The sequence below is a fragment of the Camellia sinensis genome, chromosome 2, assembly GCF_055761805.1.
Source record: "Camellia sinensis isolate YWXY chromosome 2, ASM5576180v1, whole genome shotgun sequence".
NCBI classification, from domain to species: domain Eukaryota; kingdom Viridiplantae; phylum Streptophyta; class Magnoliopsida; order Ericales; family Theaceae; genus Camellia; species Camellia sinensis.
The window spans coordinates 166,342,446-166,356,694 of NC_138962.1; positions in this window are offsets into that span (position 1 = coordinate 166,342,446).

Sequence of the window (14,249 nt, forward strand, 5' to 3'; positions counted from 1 at the left end):
CCTAGGGCTTTGAAAATTTTCAGAGAAGCAGGGCAGCATAAACAGAGGTGGCAGTGATGTGGTACGGGTTTTCCAGGCGAGCCGGGTTTCGAGCATGCATCATTTACGCATCCCGAGGCAGAGGCTGTGGCCATCCCTTTCCTTTCTTTTTGCATTCTTCCTATTAAGCAAATTAGAAATTCTATAATAATTTTATTTGCTTATTATTTGGACTGTAATATTTATTTGTATCCTCCGAGCGAGGGCAAATCTGTAATAAGTGTGGATGAGTGTGTGTATGTCTTCCGATCCCCACTTCTTTCTTCCCTTTTATTTACCTGCTTATGATGGTAGATTAGGGCATTTTTGAAATTAGCATACCTTATGCTATGCATGCGTGCATTCATGCATTTGTATTGCATGCATTAGGCTCGGTACATCATGCTAACTGCATTTGTATTTCAAATTCCAAATTGAATACGTGAATCAATTGGTTGCATTTCATGTGCCATATTTAGGTTAGCCGAGCCTACTCTAATTGCATCTTGCATGTGTTGCATTAGTCAACTTGACATGGACTAGGACACGCATGTTTGCTAACTAGTTTGTTGTTTTGGCATGGAGTACGATGTAAGTATTTATGCTTTAGCATACCGCACGCGTGTGAATGTTGCCATGATAGTATACTTACCATGCGGCTAGATACTTATGTGATAAACTGTTTGAATGCCTGTTTGAATACTTATGTGATAAACGGATATACAATGTTTCTTTCCAAATTACGCAATCTAGTCTATACTTGTTTGCTGTGCGCATAACATAGTAATTCTAGGCTAATAACCGGAATAAGAACACATAACGTTTTCAAAATCGGATATCATGGTTAGTAGAGGCCGGTCTTTGGACCGGGCGAATGGGGGTGCTCATAGCTGACCTTCCCCGATCGTGCCCAAGCTCCCGAGCCAAGACAACTTTGGTAATGACGGACATGTGGCCTTCGGCACCGAGTCAGGGTTTCCTAAATTCCCCCATAAAAAATATTTAGGTGGCGACTCTGTATCTGGCAAAGCAGTCCATGTTTGGCACTTCTTTCCTAAAATCTATTTTCTCAAAACGATTTGCCAGATTTGGACTCTTTGGTTCAAGATTAAGAACCGTGACACGAATCGAGTCCGAACTGTAGTAGAGAGGGCCCCACGCGGGCGCGTCTACAGTTTCTGGCGACTCCACTGGGGAGATTAGAGAGCTTGACTCGAACTCGTGATATCCAATTTTGACTTCATTTATGTGTCTCTTTGCATTGCATTTGCATTGGTGCGCATAGGAACACAGTGTTTGCCATCTGCCATTCCTGAACGGTTTGCCAGAGGCTTGTCTTGTTAAGGCATGACCATAAGGCTGACCGGTTATGGGCTCTGACAGCATGGGAACACAAACCCCGGTTTACCGGGGCACCCTTTTCGACCATTCGACCTAGTGCATATTCGGATCCATAGTGACCATTCCAAGTTAGGACAGGCTGCTTACCCGATGTTAGGTTGTTTGAGAACCGCTGCGTGCATAGTGAAACCCTAGCTCCTGACAAAATAGGACAGGGAAACCCTACCCCAACATAGGGGTGTTTTGGCTCTCTTTACTTGCTATGTGCTTTTAGAGTGTTGCTCTACAGGAACGTGCATATCAGTTTGCAAGATTGAGTATTAGGCCTGAGGGTATCAGCATCAGTTTATGAGAATCAGTTATCCGCGGGTATCAGGTTCAATTTTGAGAACAGAGATTTTTGGGAACAGTGATCAGTATCAAGGAACAGTGTGTTCGGCTTACCGACTATGTATTATGAATAACCAACTGTGTATTATATGTTTATTTTATGCCGTTATGCCGTCCGGTTGTTAGTTTATTTACTGCTTTATTTATCTTTTTTCTAGGTAGTTTAGCATCATTGCTTCCAACCCGGTAGATATTCCCCAAGCATTCTGGATCAGAGGTCGTCGGCTCCATCGATCTGAGGATCTGATAGACGGGCAACCAGTGTACCACTCTCTACCCTCGGTTACTAAACGGAGGGCAACTAGGCAGAGGGCATCGGTTCAACAATCAGTACAGAGGGCTTTGTCTACCCCACCTGTGTACAGTAGGGATCAGGATCCTGTTTCACCCACAGAAAGGGAACATATACCGACAATTCAGTCAGAACAGAGCAGCATGGCTAGTTTAGAAGAGATGGTGCGCCAACTCCAAGAAAGCATGAAAATGATGCAGCAGGATGCTGTCCGACAGGCAGAATTTGCCAAACAACAAGCCACAGTTATGAGTGAGCAAGCGGAGTTAATTGTGAGATTGCAGCAGCAAACTGGGGCGTCAGCTTCACAGCAAGTCCCTCCTCCACTAAGGGTTCTGATACCCGAAGAGACGCCAAACGCCCAGAATGTCCAAGAAGATACGGACATCCCAACGGGGTCGGCTCCACCCCCGATTCTTCCTCAACAATCCAAGGCACCCACTCCTATCAATCAATCGGATTCTCTCTTCGAGTCCGAGGTAGATCCCGTGACATTAAAAATGCGTAAGCTTGAAAAGCTGTTCAAGAAATCTCAAGGTGTGAAGTCCATTCCGGACATTGGAGACGGATACACTGACGCAGCCGTGACGCTGCCAGATTGGTTTAAAATGCCACAAATTGATCGTTTTGACGGATCTGAGGATCCCATGGTACACCTGCGACTATTTTCAGACGTCCTAAGACCAATGGGCCTCACTAGATTGCAGAAGCTGTCTTTGTTTGGCCGGACCCTGTCGGGTGTAGCGGCCGCATGGTATGCAAAATTGGAGGATGACGTCAAGAGAAGTTGGGACGAGATGGCTGAGGCCTTCATCCTGCAGTACTCGTATAACACACAAATCGAGATCACGACCCGGGATCTCGAGACAACGAGACAAGAAACCAAGAAGAGTTTCGCAGAATTTGTAACCAGATGGCGGGCTAAGGCTTCGATGATGACCTTAAGACCCACGGACAAAGATCAGATTCGGATGATTGTGCGCAATCTTCAGCCGAAGCTAATGCAAAAGATGATTGTAATCCCCTTCCCTACCTTTGCTGATCTGCATGAATTGGGGGTGCAGATCGAGGATGCCTTAAAACAAGGCCTGATTGATAACGACTGGGAGCAACCCCGCAGAACTTTCAATCGAAATACTACTGCAGGCCCGAGTGGCGCTACAACTACCAGGACCTCCGAAGTAAGTATGGTCACCACCAACCCTTCCCCGAGAACTATGGCAGCCACACCATTCTCCGGTGCGTCCGGAAGCAACCCACAAACAGCCAAATACCCTCCCAAAAATACCAGAACCTTCGCTCCACTTTACATGCCCCTGTCCAAAGCTTTGGGGGTTTTGATCAGAAAAGGGCATCTGAAGCCCCTAGAGCCGCGACCCCTACCGGAAAGACTCCCCGCTGCCCACAATCCAGCCAAGTATTGTGCGTTCCATCAGCAGCACGGTCACGATACCGACCTGTGTTTTCAATTGCGTCATGAGATCCAAGATCTCATTGACAATGGGGTGATTTTACCTCCTAAGAAACCCAATGTTACTACAAATCCTCTCCCCACACATAACCAAGCTCCACCACCCAAAAGAATCAATTTCATCCACACTGGGGTCGCATCCTACGATCCTAGTATCTATATCACACCCTCCTACCTGCCTAAGCCGGAGGTTTTCCTTCCTGATTGCACCGATTTGTGCATGATGGACGTCTCCATAACCCAACCCAAGCCAGTGGTGGTGACCATCGAGAACAGGAAAGAGAAGACTCCAAAGGAGAAGGGGGTTGTCGAGCCAGAGTCTGCGGAATCTGGGAGCGATGTTGGGAATGCTTATAGTCCGAGTGACTACATTTCACCGATGGGCCAGAATAGACCAGATGTGGAATTTCCAGTAGAAGGAGAGCTGTGTGTAATCCAAGGGGACAGTCCAGGACAGGGAACGGGTGATTTGGCAGCCGTGGAAAAGGATCTTGCCAAGTTCCAGTTTTACGATAACCAAGACCCAGAAGACTCAGCCATCAACTGGTTCGATTATGAGGAATCGGCGGAGGCCACGGGATGGTTGGACGATCAGCCAGATGTGGTAGGAGGGTTTCAGTCAGAACAGGGCCCGGCAGGGGTAGAAATGTCAATAATAGCCGGGATGGTTGAAAAGCAGAATACATCGCCGGAGAGCGCCGGTGTCGAGAGTTTCGCTCGGGAATGGAGCATTTTGAGTACAGGGATCATTGAGCATTCTACTGCATTGACACAGTCAGAACAGGAAAGATTCGAAGATTCTGAGAGGATCAGGAAGGCAAAAGGCCACGTGGGGGTTAAAACTGCCACAAGTACAGAAATGGAGAATACTGCGAGCATAGGAATAAAAGGTACTGCAAGCATCGGGACAGTTATGCCAAAACCGGACAGGTGCCTGTCAGCTGCAGATGGCATGTGGTGGGAAGACAGTGATCTATGTCGTGCCCACACGGACGAGGATTGGGAGGGTAACCAACTAGATGATACCTGGTATATCGGCGAAGTCGATCACATGACTAGGAGTGGACGGTATTTCAAGCCTCCACACCTAGATCAACCAGAGGCGTCTAGAAAAGATAAAGAGGTAGAAAAGCAAGAGGAAAAGCAACTCGAAGACGAGGCCGTATTGAGACAATCGAAAAAGATACAAGCAGACATCTCCATCTGGGGGCTGCTTATGGCTTCTCGAGTACATAGACAAGCCGTCCTTACAGCCATGGACAAAGCCAAACTTTCAATAGACAACACGCCCGAACAGCTGGTGGGCCTAGTTTTTTCGGGAGGAAGTTCCCCGGCATTGACCTTTTCCGACAAAGAACTGCCACCTGAGGGTGTGAACCATAACAAGCCACTCTATATCTCTGTGGAGTGCAGAGATAAATGGATACCCGTGGTGCTTGTTGACACGGGGTCCGCCATCAACGTCTGCCCGGCAAGGACAGCCTATGCGATCGGTTTGAAAGTCGCGGATTTTGTGCCAACGGCCCAAGTGATTCGGGCGTATGACAACACAAGCCGAGAAGTAATGGGAACAGTTAAGATTCAAACAAAGGTCGGGCCGGGACAGCATGGGATAGATTTCCATGTTTTGGAGGTTCCTGCAACTTTCAACCTGCTTTTAGGGCGGCCGTGGCTGCATCAGGCAAAGGCAGTCTCCTCCACCCTACATCAAGTGGTGAAATACCCCTATGGGAAGGGAGTAGCCATCGTCTTCGGAAACTCATCGATTCATCCACCGCCAGAAGTATCCACGCCTGTTCTAGAAATTGAACACGGTATGGAAGATGTGTTCATATCGGGTTTTACCTTGGCTGAGGCTCGGGTTGTACAGGACATTATGGCTGCTAGTGAAGGGGTATATGTCAGTGCTCAGGCAGTCTATCTCATGAACAAGCTCCAACATATCCCCGGGATGGGATTGGGCAAGAGCGGCCGGAAAGGCGTCGCAGCATTGGCCGAAGTGCCACACAACCCTCATACCTTTGGATTGGGTTATCTACCCACCAAAGAGGACTGGATAAGGAAAGGGAAGGAAATGGCCGGAAGAGCCAAAGCAAAGAAGGCTGGGAAGCCTTTCGAGTTGATGCATAGGCCCATTCAGGGCACCCTAAACGGACGCTTCGTCCGGGAGGGGGAGGACTTTCCGTTTTGCGGCTTCCCAGAGCCATGGCTGAACGCGGAGAAGAAGCGCGTGCCGGGCTTTGAGATTTTCTTCGACCTGCAGCTACCTAAGAATGACATCGCCGAAGAGCAGACAGACTCATTAGCCGAGGCCGAACAAAGTAAGGAAGTGCAGTCTGAGGACGCTGAGAATGAAATGGGGGTAGCACTGGCATGTCTACTTTCAGATCTTCTGATCGAACAGAAGTGCTTGGGGGATAGCTCCTCGGTATGTGTGATCGAGAATGAGACGGCTGCGGGCCTACCAACAACTATTTTGGATGCATCCATCGCACCCTCTCTCGTCTGGCAATATGAAGAAGGATTCTTGTCTAGCAGCACCGGGTCAGGTAGTGAGCCGGAATCTGATTCCACCGAGTCCTGTGAGTCGGAATCAGATTCCAGCTCGACTGAGTCTGAGTTTGGTATTCCTGGGAGTGATAACCCGGATGCCACAGTCCTGTCTAGGTCGTCATTTTCTTTCTCTTTTGAGTCTGTTGTAACAGAAGAATCAGACGGCTTGGAAGTATTTAATGAGAATGATGTGAATGTGGTTTCTGAGTATTTTTCTGTGCCTTTGATTTATTGCTTAAATCAGGATTTTCAAAATTTTGATGAAAACAACGAGGAAGAAATTCTTCCGGTTTTGCAACGGTTAATTGATCAAGAGCAGGAAAGATTTGTTAAACCCTTAATGGATGAAATCACTACCGTGAATGTTGGTACTGAGAAGGACCCGCGACTGGTCCAGATCGGGTCCACGTTGTCTTCAGAGGAACGCGAGTGCTTAGTCGCTTTATTAAAAGATTTCAAAGATGTTTTCACGTGGTCCTACGAAGACATGCCTGGAATCGATCCTGAGATTGTACAGCACCGGATCCCTCTTGATCCCGAGGCCCGACCTGTCAAGCAGAAGCTCAGAAGGATCCGCCCTGATTGGGCCATTAAGATCAAGGAAGAGGTCACCAAGCAAATCGATGCAGGCTTCCTGCTGGTATCCGAATACCCGACTTGGTTGGCCAACATTGTTCCGGTGCCGAAGAAGGATGGCAGAATTCGGGTCTGTGTAGACTTCAGAGATTTGAATAGGGCTAGTCCGAAGGACGACTTTCCCTTGCCGCACATTGATGAATTGGTAGATTTCACGGCAGGACACGCCTTGCTTTCGTTTATGGATGGCTTCTCAGGCTATAATCAGATAGTAATGGCACCCGAAGACCGGGAGAAGACTGCATTCACTACCCCGTGGGGTACATATTGTTATAGAGTGATGCCATTTGGGTTGAAGAACGCTGGAGCTACTTATCAACGGGCAGCAACCACGATCTTGCATGACATGATCCATAAAGAGGTCGAGGTGTACGTGGACGACATGATCATCAAGTCTAAAGAAAGAGAGGGCCACTACACCGCCTTACAAAAGTTCTTTCAAAGGATCAGAGAGTTTCGGCTGCAGTTGAATCCCCAGAAGTGTACATTCGGTGTTACAGCCGGGAAAATGCTAGGGTTTCTGATTACACAAAGGGGCATCGAGGTCGACCCTTCCAAAATCAAGGCCATCTTGGAAATGCCACCACCAATGACTGAAAAGGAGGTGCGAGGCTTTCTGGGTAAGGTGTAATTCATAAGACGGTTTATCTCTAAATTAACCTTGACTTGTGAACCACTTTTTGGTCTCCTGAAGAAAGGAAAGAAGTTCCAATGGGACGGCCGATGTCAAGCAGCTTTTGAACAGATCAAAGAGTATCTACAGAACCCGCCCGTGTTGTCACCACCAGAGCCGGGGAGACCGTTGATATTGTATCTTTCAGTAACTGAGACTACCATGGGCTGCATGCTCGCACAAGAGTCAGAAGACAAAGTGGAAAGGGCCATCTACTATCTGAGCAAGAAGATGCTGGATTACAAGACCCGCTACACCCCACTGGAGAAGGCTTGTTTGGCCTTGGTATGGGCTACCAAGAAGCTGCGGCACTACTTGTTAGCTCATTTTGTAATGTTGGTTTCACGCTTGGATCCCATCAAATATCTTTTCGAGAAACCAGCACTTACGGGTAGGCTAGCTCGTTGGCTGCTGTTGCTCTCTGAATTTGATTTGAAGTATGTAACACGCAAGTCAGTAAAAGGAAGAGCGGTAGCGGAGTTCCTTGCCGACCACCCGGTTGAGGGGGATGAAGCGGTTGAGTACCTATTCCCAGATGAAGCCATTCTGTACATCGAAGATGAAACTTAGACGATGTACTTTGACGGAGCGTCAAACCAGTATGGGTATGGGATAGGAGTGTTGCTGATAGCGCCTGACGATTCCCACATCCCTTTAGCATTCAAGCTCCGGTTCAAAGTCTCGAACAATGAAGCAGAGTCTGAGGCATGTATTGCTGGCCTAGAAGCAGCCCTAGAACTAGGGGCAAGACGGTTGGACGTCATTGGGGACTCGAACCTTGTTGTATCTCAAGCAAAAGGAGACTGGAAAGTCAAAGAGGAAAGGATGATAATTTACCACCAAACCTTGGATTTGTTAATTCCTCGATTTGAGAAGCTAAATTTCACCCACCTAGTAAGAGAGAACAACAGGTTCGCCGATTCACTAGCAACTCTATCTTCCATGATAGATATCCCGCCCGGAGTCCGGATGCGTCCGGTCATTATTGATCAGAAGTTTGCGCCAGCATACGAGTCAATTTCCGCCATAGATGAGGCACAGGACGACAACCCCTGGTATTACGATATTTGGAACTTCTTGAAAAAGGAGGCGTATCCACTAGGGGCAAATGCCAAGGATAAGAGGGCAATCAGAAGAATGGCTGTTCAGTTCATCATCTGCGGGGGTAAGCTGTACAAGAGAGGTCATCTGGGGATGCATAAGCTCTGTGTAGAAGCCGAAGAGTCGAAGCGCCTGATGGAGGCCATCCATGGAGGAGAGTGCGGTGCGCACATGAATGGAGTAATGCTGGCCAGAAAGATCCTCAGACAGGGCTACTACTGGTCAACCATGGAGGAGGATTGTATCGGTTTTGTTCAGCGATGCCACAAATGCCAGATCCATGCAAACCGTATGAACATCCCACTGTCCAAGCTGTACAACATGACATCCCCATGGCCATTTTCCGTTTGGGGAATTGATGTGATCGGAGCAGTTGCCCCGAAGGGGTCGAATGGACATGAGTATATCCTGGTAGCGATAGATTATTTCACAAAGTGGGTCGAGGCCCAATCATATGCGGTGTTGAAGGCGTCGCACGTCGCAAAGTTCATCAGAAACAACATCATCTGTCGCTACGGGGTGCCAAACGAGATTATTTCGGATAATGGATCCCACTTTAAGAAAGAAGTGATTGACTTGTTGGAGAAATATAACGTGGTTTTTCATAAGTCGTCCACATACCGGCCGCAAACCAACGGAGCAGTTGAGGCCGCCAACAAGAACATCAAGCATATACTGCGGAAGATGGTGGAAACCTACCGGGATTGGCCAGATAAGTTGCCATTTGCTCTGTGGGGCTACAGGACCTCAATTAGAACTTCTACCGGAGCAACTCCGTATTCATTGGTTTATGGAATGGAGGCTGTTCTACCTATCGAAATTGAAGTTCTGTCCTTACGGGTATTGGCTGAGTGTCAGATCGCTGAGGCAGATTGGCAGCAGAGCAGGTTTGAGGAACTCATGCTCTTTGACGAGAGAAGGCTGAAACCATTGTACCACGTCCAAAGTTATCAACGGAGAATTGCCCGGGCTTTCAACAAGAAGGTTAAGTCCAGAAATCTAAAAGAAGGGGATTTTGTGCTCAAGGACAACCGAGCTCCCATCCACGACCCAAGGGGCAAGTTCAGACCCAATTTGACCGGTCCCTACATCATCAAAGCTATCTGGTCAGGTGGAGCTGTGGTTCTGATGGACTTAGATGGCCTGGAGTTCTCCCAACCGATCAACATGGACAAGTTGAAGAAATATTACCCTTGAGAGGCTCGCTAGGCCGAAAACCCGAAAGGGCGACCTAGGCAAAAGTTAGAGCACAAAAAATTAGAAAATATAAAAAATGAGCTCGCAAGGCTGAAAACCCGCAAAGGGCGGCTTTGGCAAAAGTTAGAGCGCAAAAGGAGAGTGAAAATACTCGAGTGAACCTAAGCCTGAACTACGTAAGGCTTGATTCCCATATTAGGGATACGTAGGCAGCTTCATCTTGAAGTTCAGCCATAACACTTCCCCGATCAACTTTGTCCATTCGGTCGTCTCGGCCATCTTTGTCTATTCAGCATTCAAAGGTTCGGTTATGACTTCCAGCGCAGTGCTCTTCAGACTAGGGGCATCTTTCCGTTGCTGTGCAGTGCTGCGGTGCTCTTCAAACTAGGGGCAACTTTCCAGTTGCAGAAATCTGGGGTTGTGTATCTCAGTGACAGATCTTTGGCGTGTCCAGTTCTGATCCACATCAAAAATGATTTTTGAAAAGTTTTAATAAAAGCTGACTTTGTTCAAATAATCTTTTTACAACTTTGACCATTTTTGGACCAAAGCGGAAAATTTTCAGTACCACAATCTTCAATTTCATTGATTTCAAAACAGAGTTCTCCTGCTCTTGCATACAATCAAAGTTGCTTTTTATTACATTCATAAAGAAAACTTGAAAATACTAATAAAGCAATAAATCTGGGGCATAGTCAAGTCAGGTGTTCCTGAGCCCCCTCCCAGAGCTGGTCGAAGCCTCCGATGCCAAGCTGGTCCCAATCTGTGCTTCTTCGTTGAGCCAATCCACGCACTCGTCAGACAAAGTGCAACTGAAAGTAGGAGCGGGAGCCAGGAGTTCTCTCATCCTCCATGCGGTGGCCTGCCAAGCAAGTTGTGCGCCTCGGGCTGGGAATGCAGCAGGATACTCTATCCCCTCTGGCGGGCAGGTCTGATCATGGCCAAATTGGCGCCGAATCCGAAATGGGAAGTAGAATACGCAGTGAGTGAGACCAACCAATTGAATCCCAGTCTGCCGAGGCATATTGTAACTCATTGCCGGAAGACTCAGCCAAGGGCACCGCCAAGCAATACGGTCTGCGGACAAGCGGCACATCCAAGCAAACCACCATCCCTCATCTAAGGCATTGACTAGACGGTGCCGGAAGAAGTAGCAGCGAGCTGAATATGTTGGGCAAGAGTCCACAACCTGCAGTTTGTCCATCAACCATACCTGGGGAGGGATGAAAAATGACAGAGTAAAGAATAGAGAGATGTACGAGGAGGGAAAAGTGAGAATAGGGTTTTGTGAGAAAAGACCGAGCTTGAGGGCCGAGTGGTGTGAGCAATACATAATGCAAGATTGGGTGGGAAACATTACCTGTAGTAGTAGTGGACTCCCTGCTAATCTGGTTGTCTCATGGCGATAAAAGGCGTCTAAGCCCATTAACGTCTCGGCCAGAGTCATGGCAATGCAGCTCTTGCCCTCCTTCAAGCCTTAGGCAACCTCAATCAGCCGGACGCTAGACCCTCCAGAGCCTGAAACGAATAGAAAATGGGATAGCATGCACAAGCAGAGCGCATGTCGCCGGAAGCCTTGCCAGTGATGGTTGTTGCGATCACCAGCATCAGAAAATCGATTGGCCAAACTCGGAATGTCCAGCATCCCGTCACAAATCAGAGACCGAGCGTCACGCATGCTGAGTCCACACATCCGCCCTAGGGATTGGGCATGGCCAAAATTAAGTTGGGGCAGAAGCTCCTCGTCGCGCTCGGACTCCATTAAGGCTTGGAAATCTTCAAAGGTAGGACATATCTCTTGCCCGGCGAAGCTAAAGACATGCGTCACCAGATTCCAAAACCTTGCCGCGGCCTGAAGGAACGGGAAGTGCAACGGGGTACGACCCAGAGTGAATAGTGCATTTATGCTGAAACCCCGGAAATTCAACTTTTCCGAGCCATCCAAGCTAGCAATCCAAGCTGTGAGATTTTGAGCAAGAAACTCTTCCATCAGAGCAAAGCAGTGTGGAATTGAGAAAAGCTGCGAAGTTGGGGTCTTTTGTAGGAGATAAGGTTGGGTGGAGGACAGGTGTCAGCATTCTGGTGATTCCCTCATTCATAGCCGGCCGGCCAAACATTTTGCCGACCGGCCATCATATTTTGCCGACCGAACAAATTTTTGGCCGATGGCCATTCCTCGTGGCCGGCGGCCTCTCCCCCTGGCCGATGGGCTTCCTTCTGGTTCCCTGAGCTGTTTATGCTAGGGATTGGGGAACTCCACCACCTCCGATCCCTCTCCCGGTGGTCGGTTCTTGCGGAGTCACGCCTGTCTGCTTGTCGAGTTTCTGAACATTTGCTTATCGAGTTGTATTTCACTCTCTTTGAGTCTTTGATTTATTTATCGAGTTGTACTCACGCTTGTTTGGTCCTATCATGTCTTTGTACATTTGCTTATTGAGTTGTAAGTCGGTTCACTGCCTGATTATTACGATGCGAATACTCGGTGTTCAAGATGAGTTCAATTTCGTTCACATTGTGGTGTGATACCTAACGATGCGATGCATAGAAATTTTACAAACACAAACATCTTTTGAATAAAATGGTTGTTTCATTCCCGTCACGTGCTTTGCAAAATGCGTAATTTTGAGAAAGAATAAAACCTGCCCAAGGCAGTGCAATGTGCTTAAACTACTAGTAAAAAGGAAAGTAAAACATAGAATGATAGGGTAGCCGAGTATCGGAATGGATACCAGCAAAACTCCCCCTGCGGTCAATGCACCTTCCATGCCTTTGTTCGGGTCAACGACATAGTTTCGCACCTTCGTTACTTGAGACCATGCGGGGAAGCGCACTTTTGAAACATGGACCTTCGAGTTGACCTCAGGCCACAACTTCTGCGAATGATGCTCGATACGTACGAAGAACGTCCCTCCCCATATCCTTTTCATGTCTTGAGGATTCCCACAAATCGCTTCAATTACGCTGTGTTACAATGTTTTACATCCCTGCATTATGGATGATATGTTCTCACTCACGTGTGTTTAAGCCTCTCTTTATACACATTACCTGCGTAGACCGCATGTTAATTTCACTGCTTGCGTAGACCGCATGATTATCAATTTCATTACTTGCGTAGACCGCATGTTTTGCTTGCGTAGACCACATGATTATCAATTTCATTACTTGCATAGACTGCATGTTTTGCTTGCGTAGACCGCATGATTATCAATTTCATTACCTGCGTAGACCGCATGTTTTGCTTGCGTAGACCGCATGATTATCAATTTCATTACCTGCGTAGACCGCATGTTTTGCTTGCGTAGACCGCATGATTAATCAATTTCATTACTTGCGTAGACCGCATGTTTTGCTTGCGTAGACCGCATGATTATCAATTTCATTACTTGCGTAGACCGCATGTTTTGCTTGCGTAGACCGCATGATTATCAATTTCATTACCTGCGTAGACCGCATGTTTTACCTGCGTAGACCGCATGTTAATTTCATGACTTGCGTAGACCGCATGTTAATTCCATTACCTGCGTAGACCGCATGTTTTGCTTGCGTAGACCGCATGATTATCAATTTCATTACTTGCGTAGACCGCATGATTATCAATTTCATTACCTGTGTAGACCGCATGTTTTGCTTGCGTAGACCGCATGATTAATCAATTTCATTACCTGCGTAGACCGCATGTTAATTTCATTACTTGCGTAGACCTCATGTTTAATCAATTTCATTACTTGCGTAGACCGCATAATTGTTCAATTTCATTACTTGCGTAGACCGCATGTTTTGCTTGCGTAGACCGCATAATTGTTCAATTCCATTACTCGCGTAGACCGCATGTTTTGCTTGCGTAGACCGCATGATTGTTCAATTTCCTTACTTGCGTAGACCGCATATTCTACTTGCGTAGACCGCATGCTTACAATCAAATTCATTGCCTGCGTAGACCGCATGCTTACGATCAAATTCATTGCCTGCGTAGACCGCATGTTCCACTTACACATCTATACCTTCACAGCATTGTTATGCTCCCCACTTGCTTTGCGTTGTCGCGCATTTCGAGTACACTATTATGCATGTTGTTAACGATATTGTACCTGTTAAGTTTGTTTTCTTTGCAGACACGATATTGTATGTACGGTTCATTTGAGGCTGGTGCAACCAGACGAGCCGCACAGGTATTGTATCCTCCGAGTGAAACGTTTTGAGAATTACGTAATTCTCTTACATCCCTTCTGCATTGTAGTGTAGTTCGGTGTATGCTAGCTTAAAATTGTCGCATGTTATGCTTCGTTACAGCTTTCTTTGCATGATCATAAGTTATGTCCGGCTCTGCGCATTGTCTTGCATTTTGCCCCTGCCTTCGAGCACGTACCTTGTTTGTCTTGCATGTTTGTCTGAGTCTTCGGCCTTGTCAAAAATGGGTCGTCTCTAGGCTTTGACATTCACTCCCGTCATTGTTATGACTTTCGAGTTCTGTCAAAGAGGGGCAACTGTAGACACCCCATTTTTGACAGTCCTCAAGACTTGGACGTCACCGTTTGAACACTCGGTGATCATCCATGTTTGTGTTCGTTTGGAGTTCC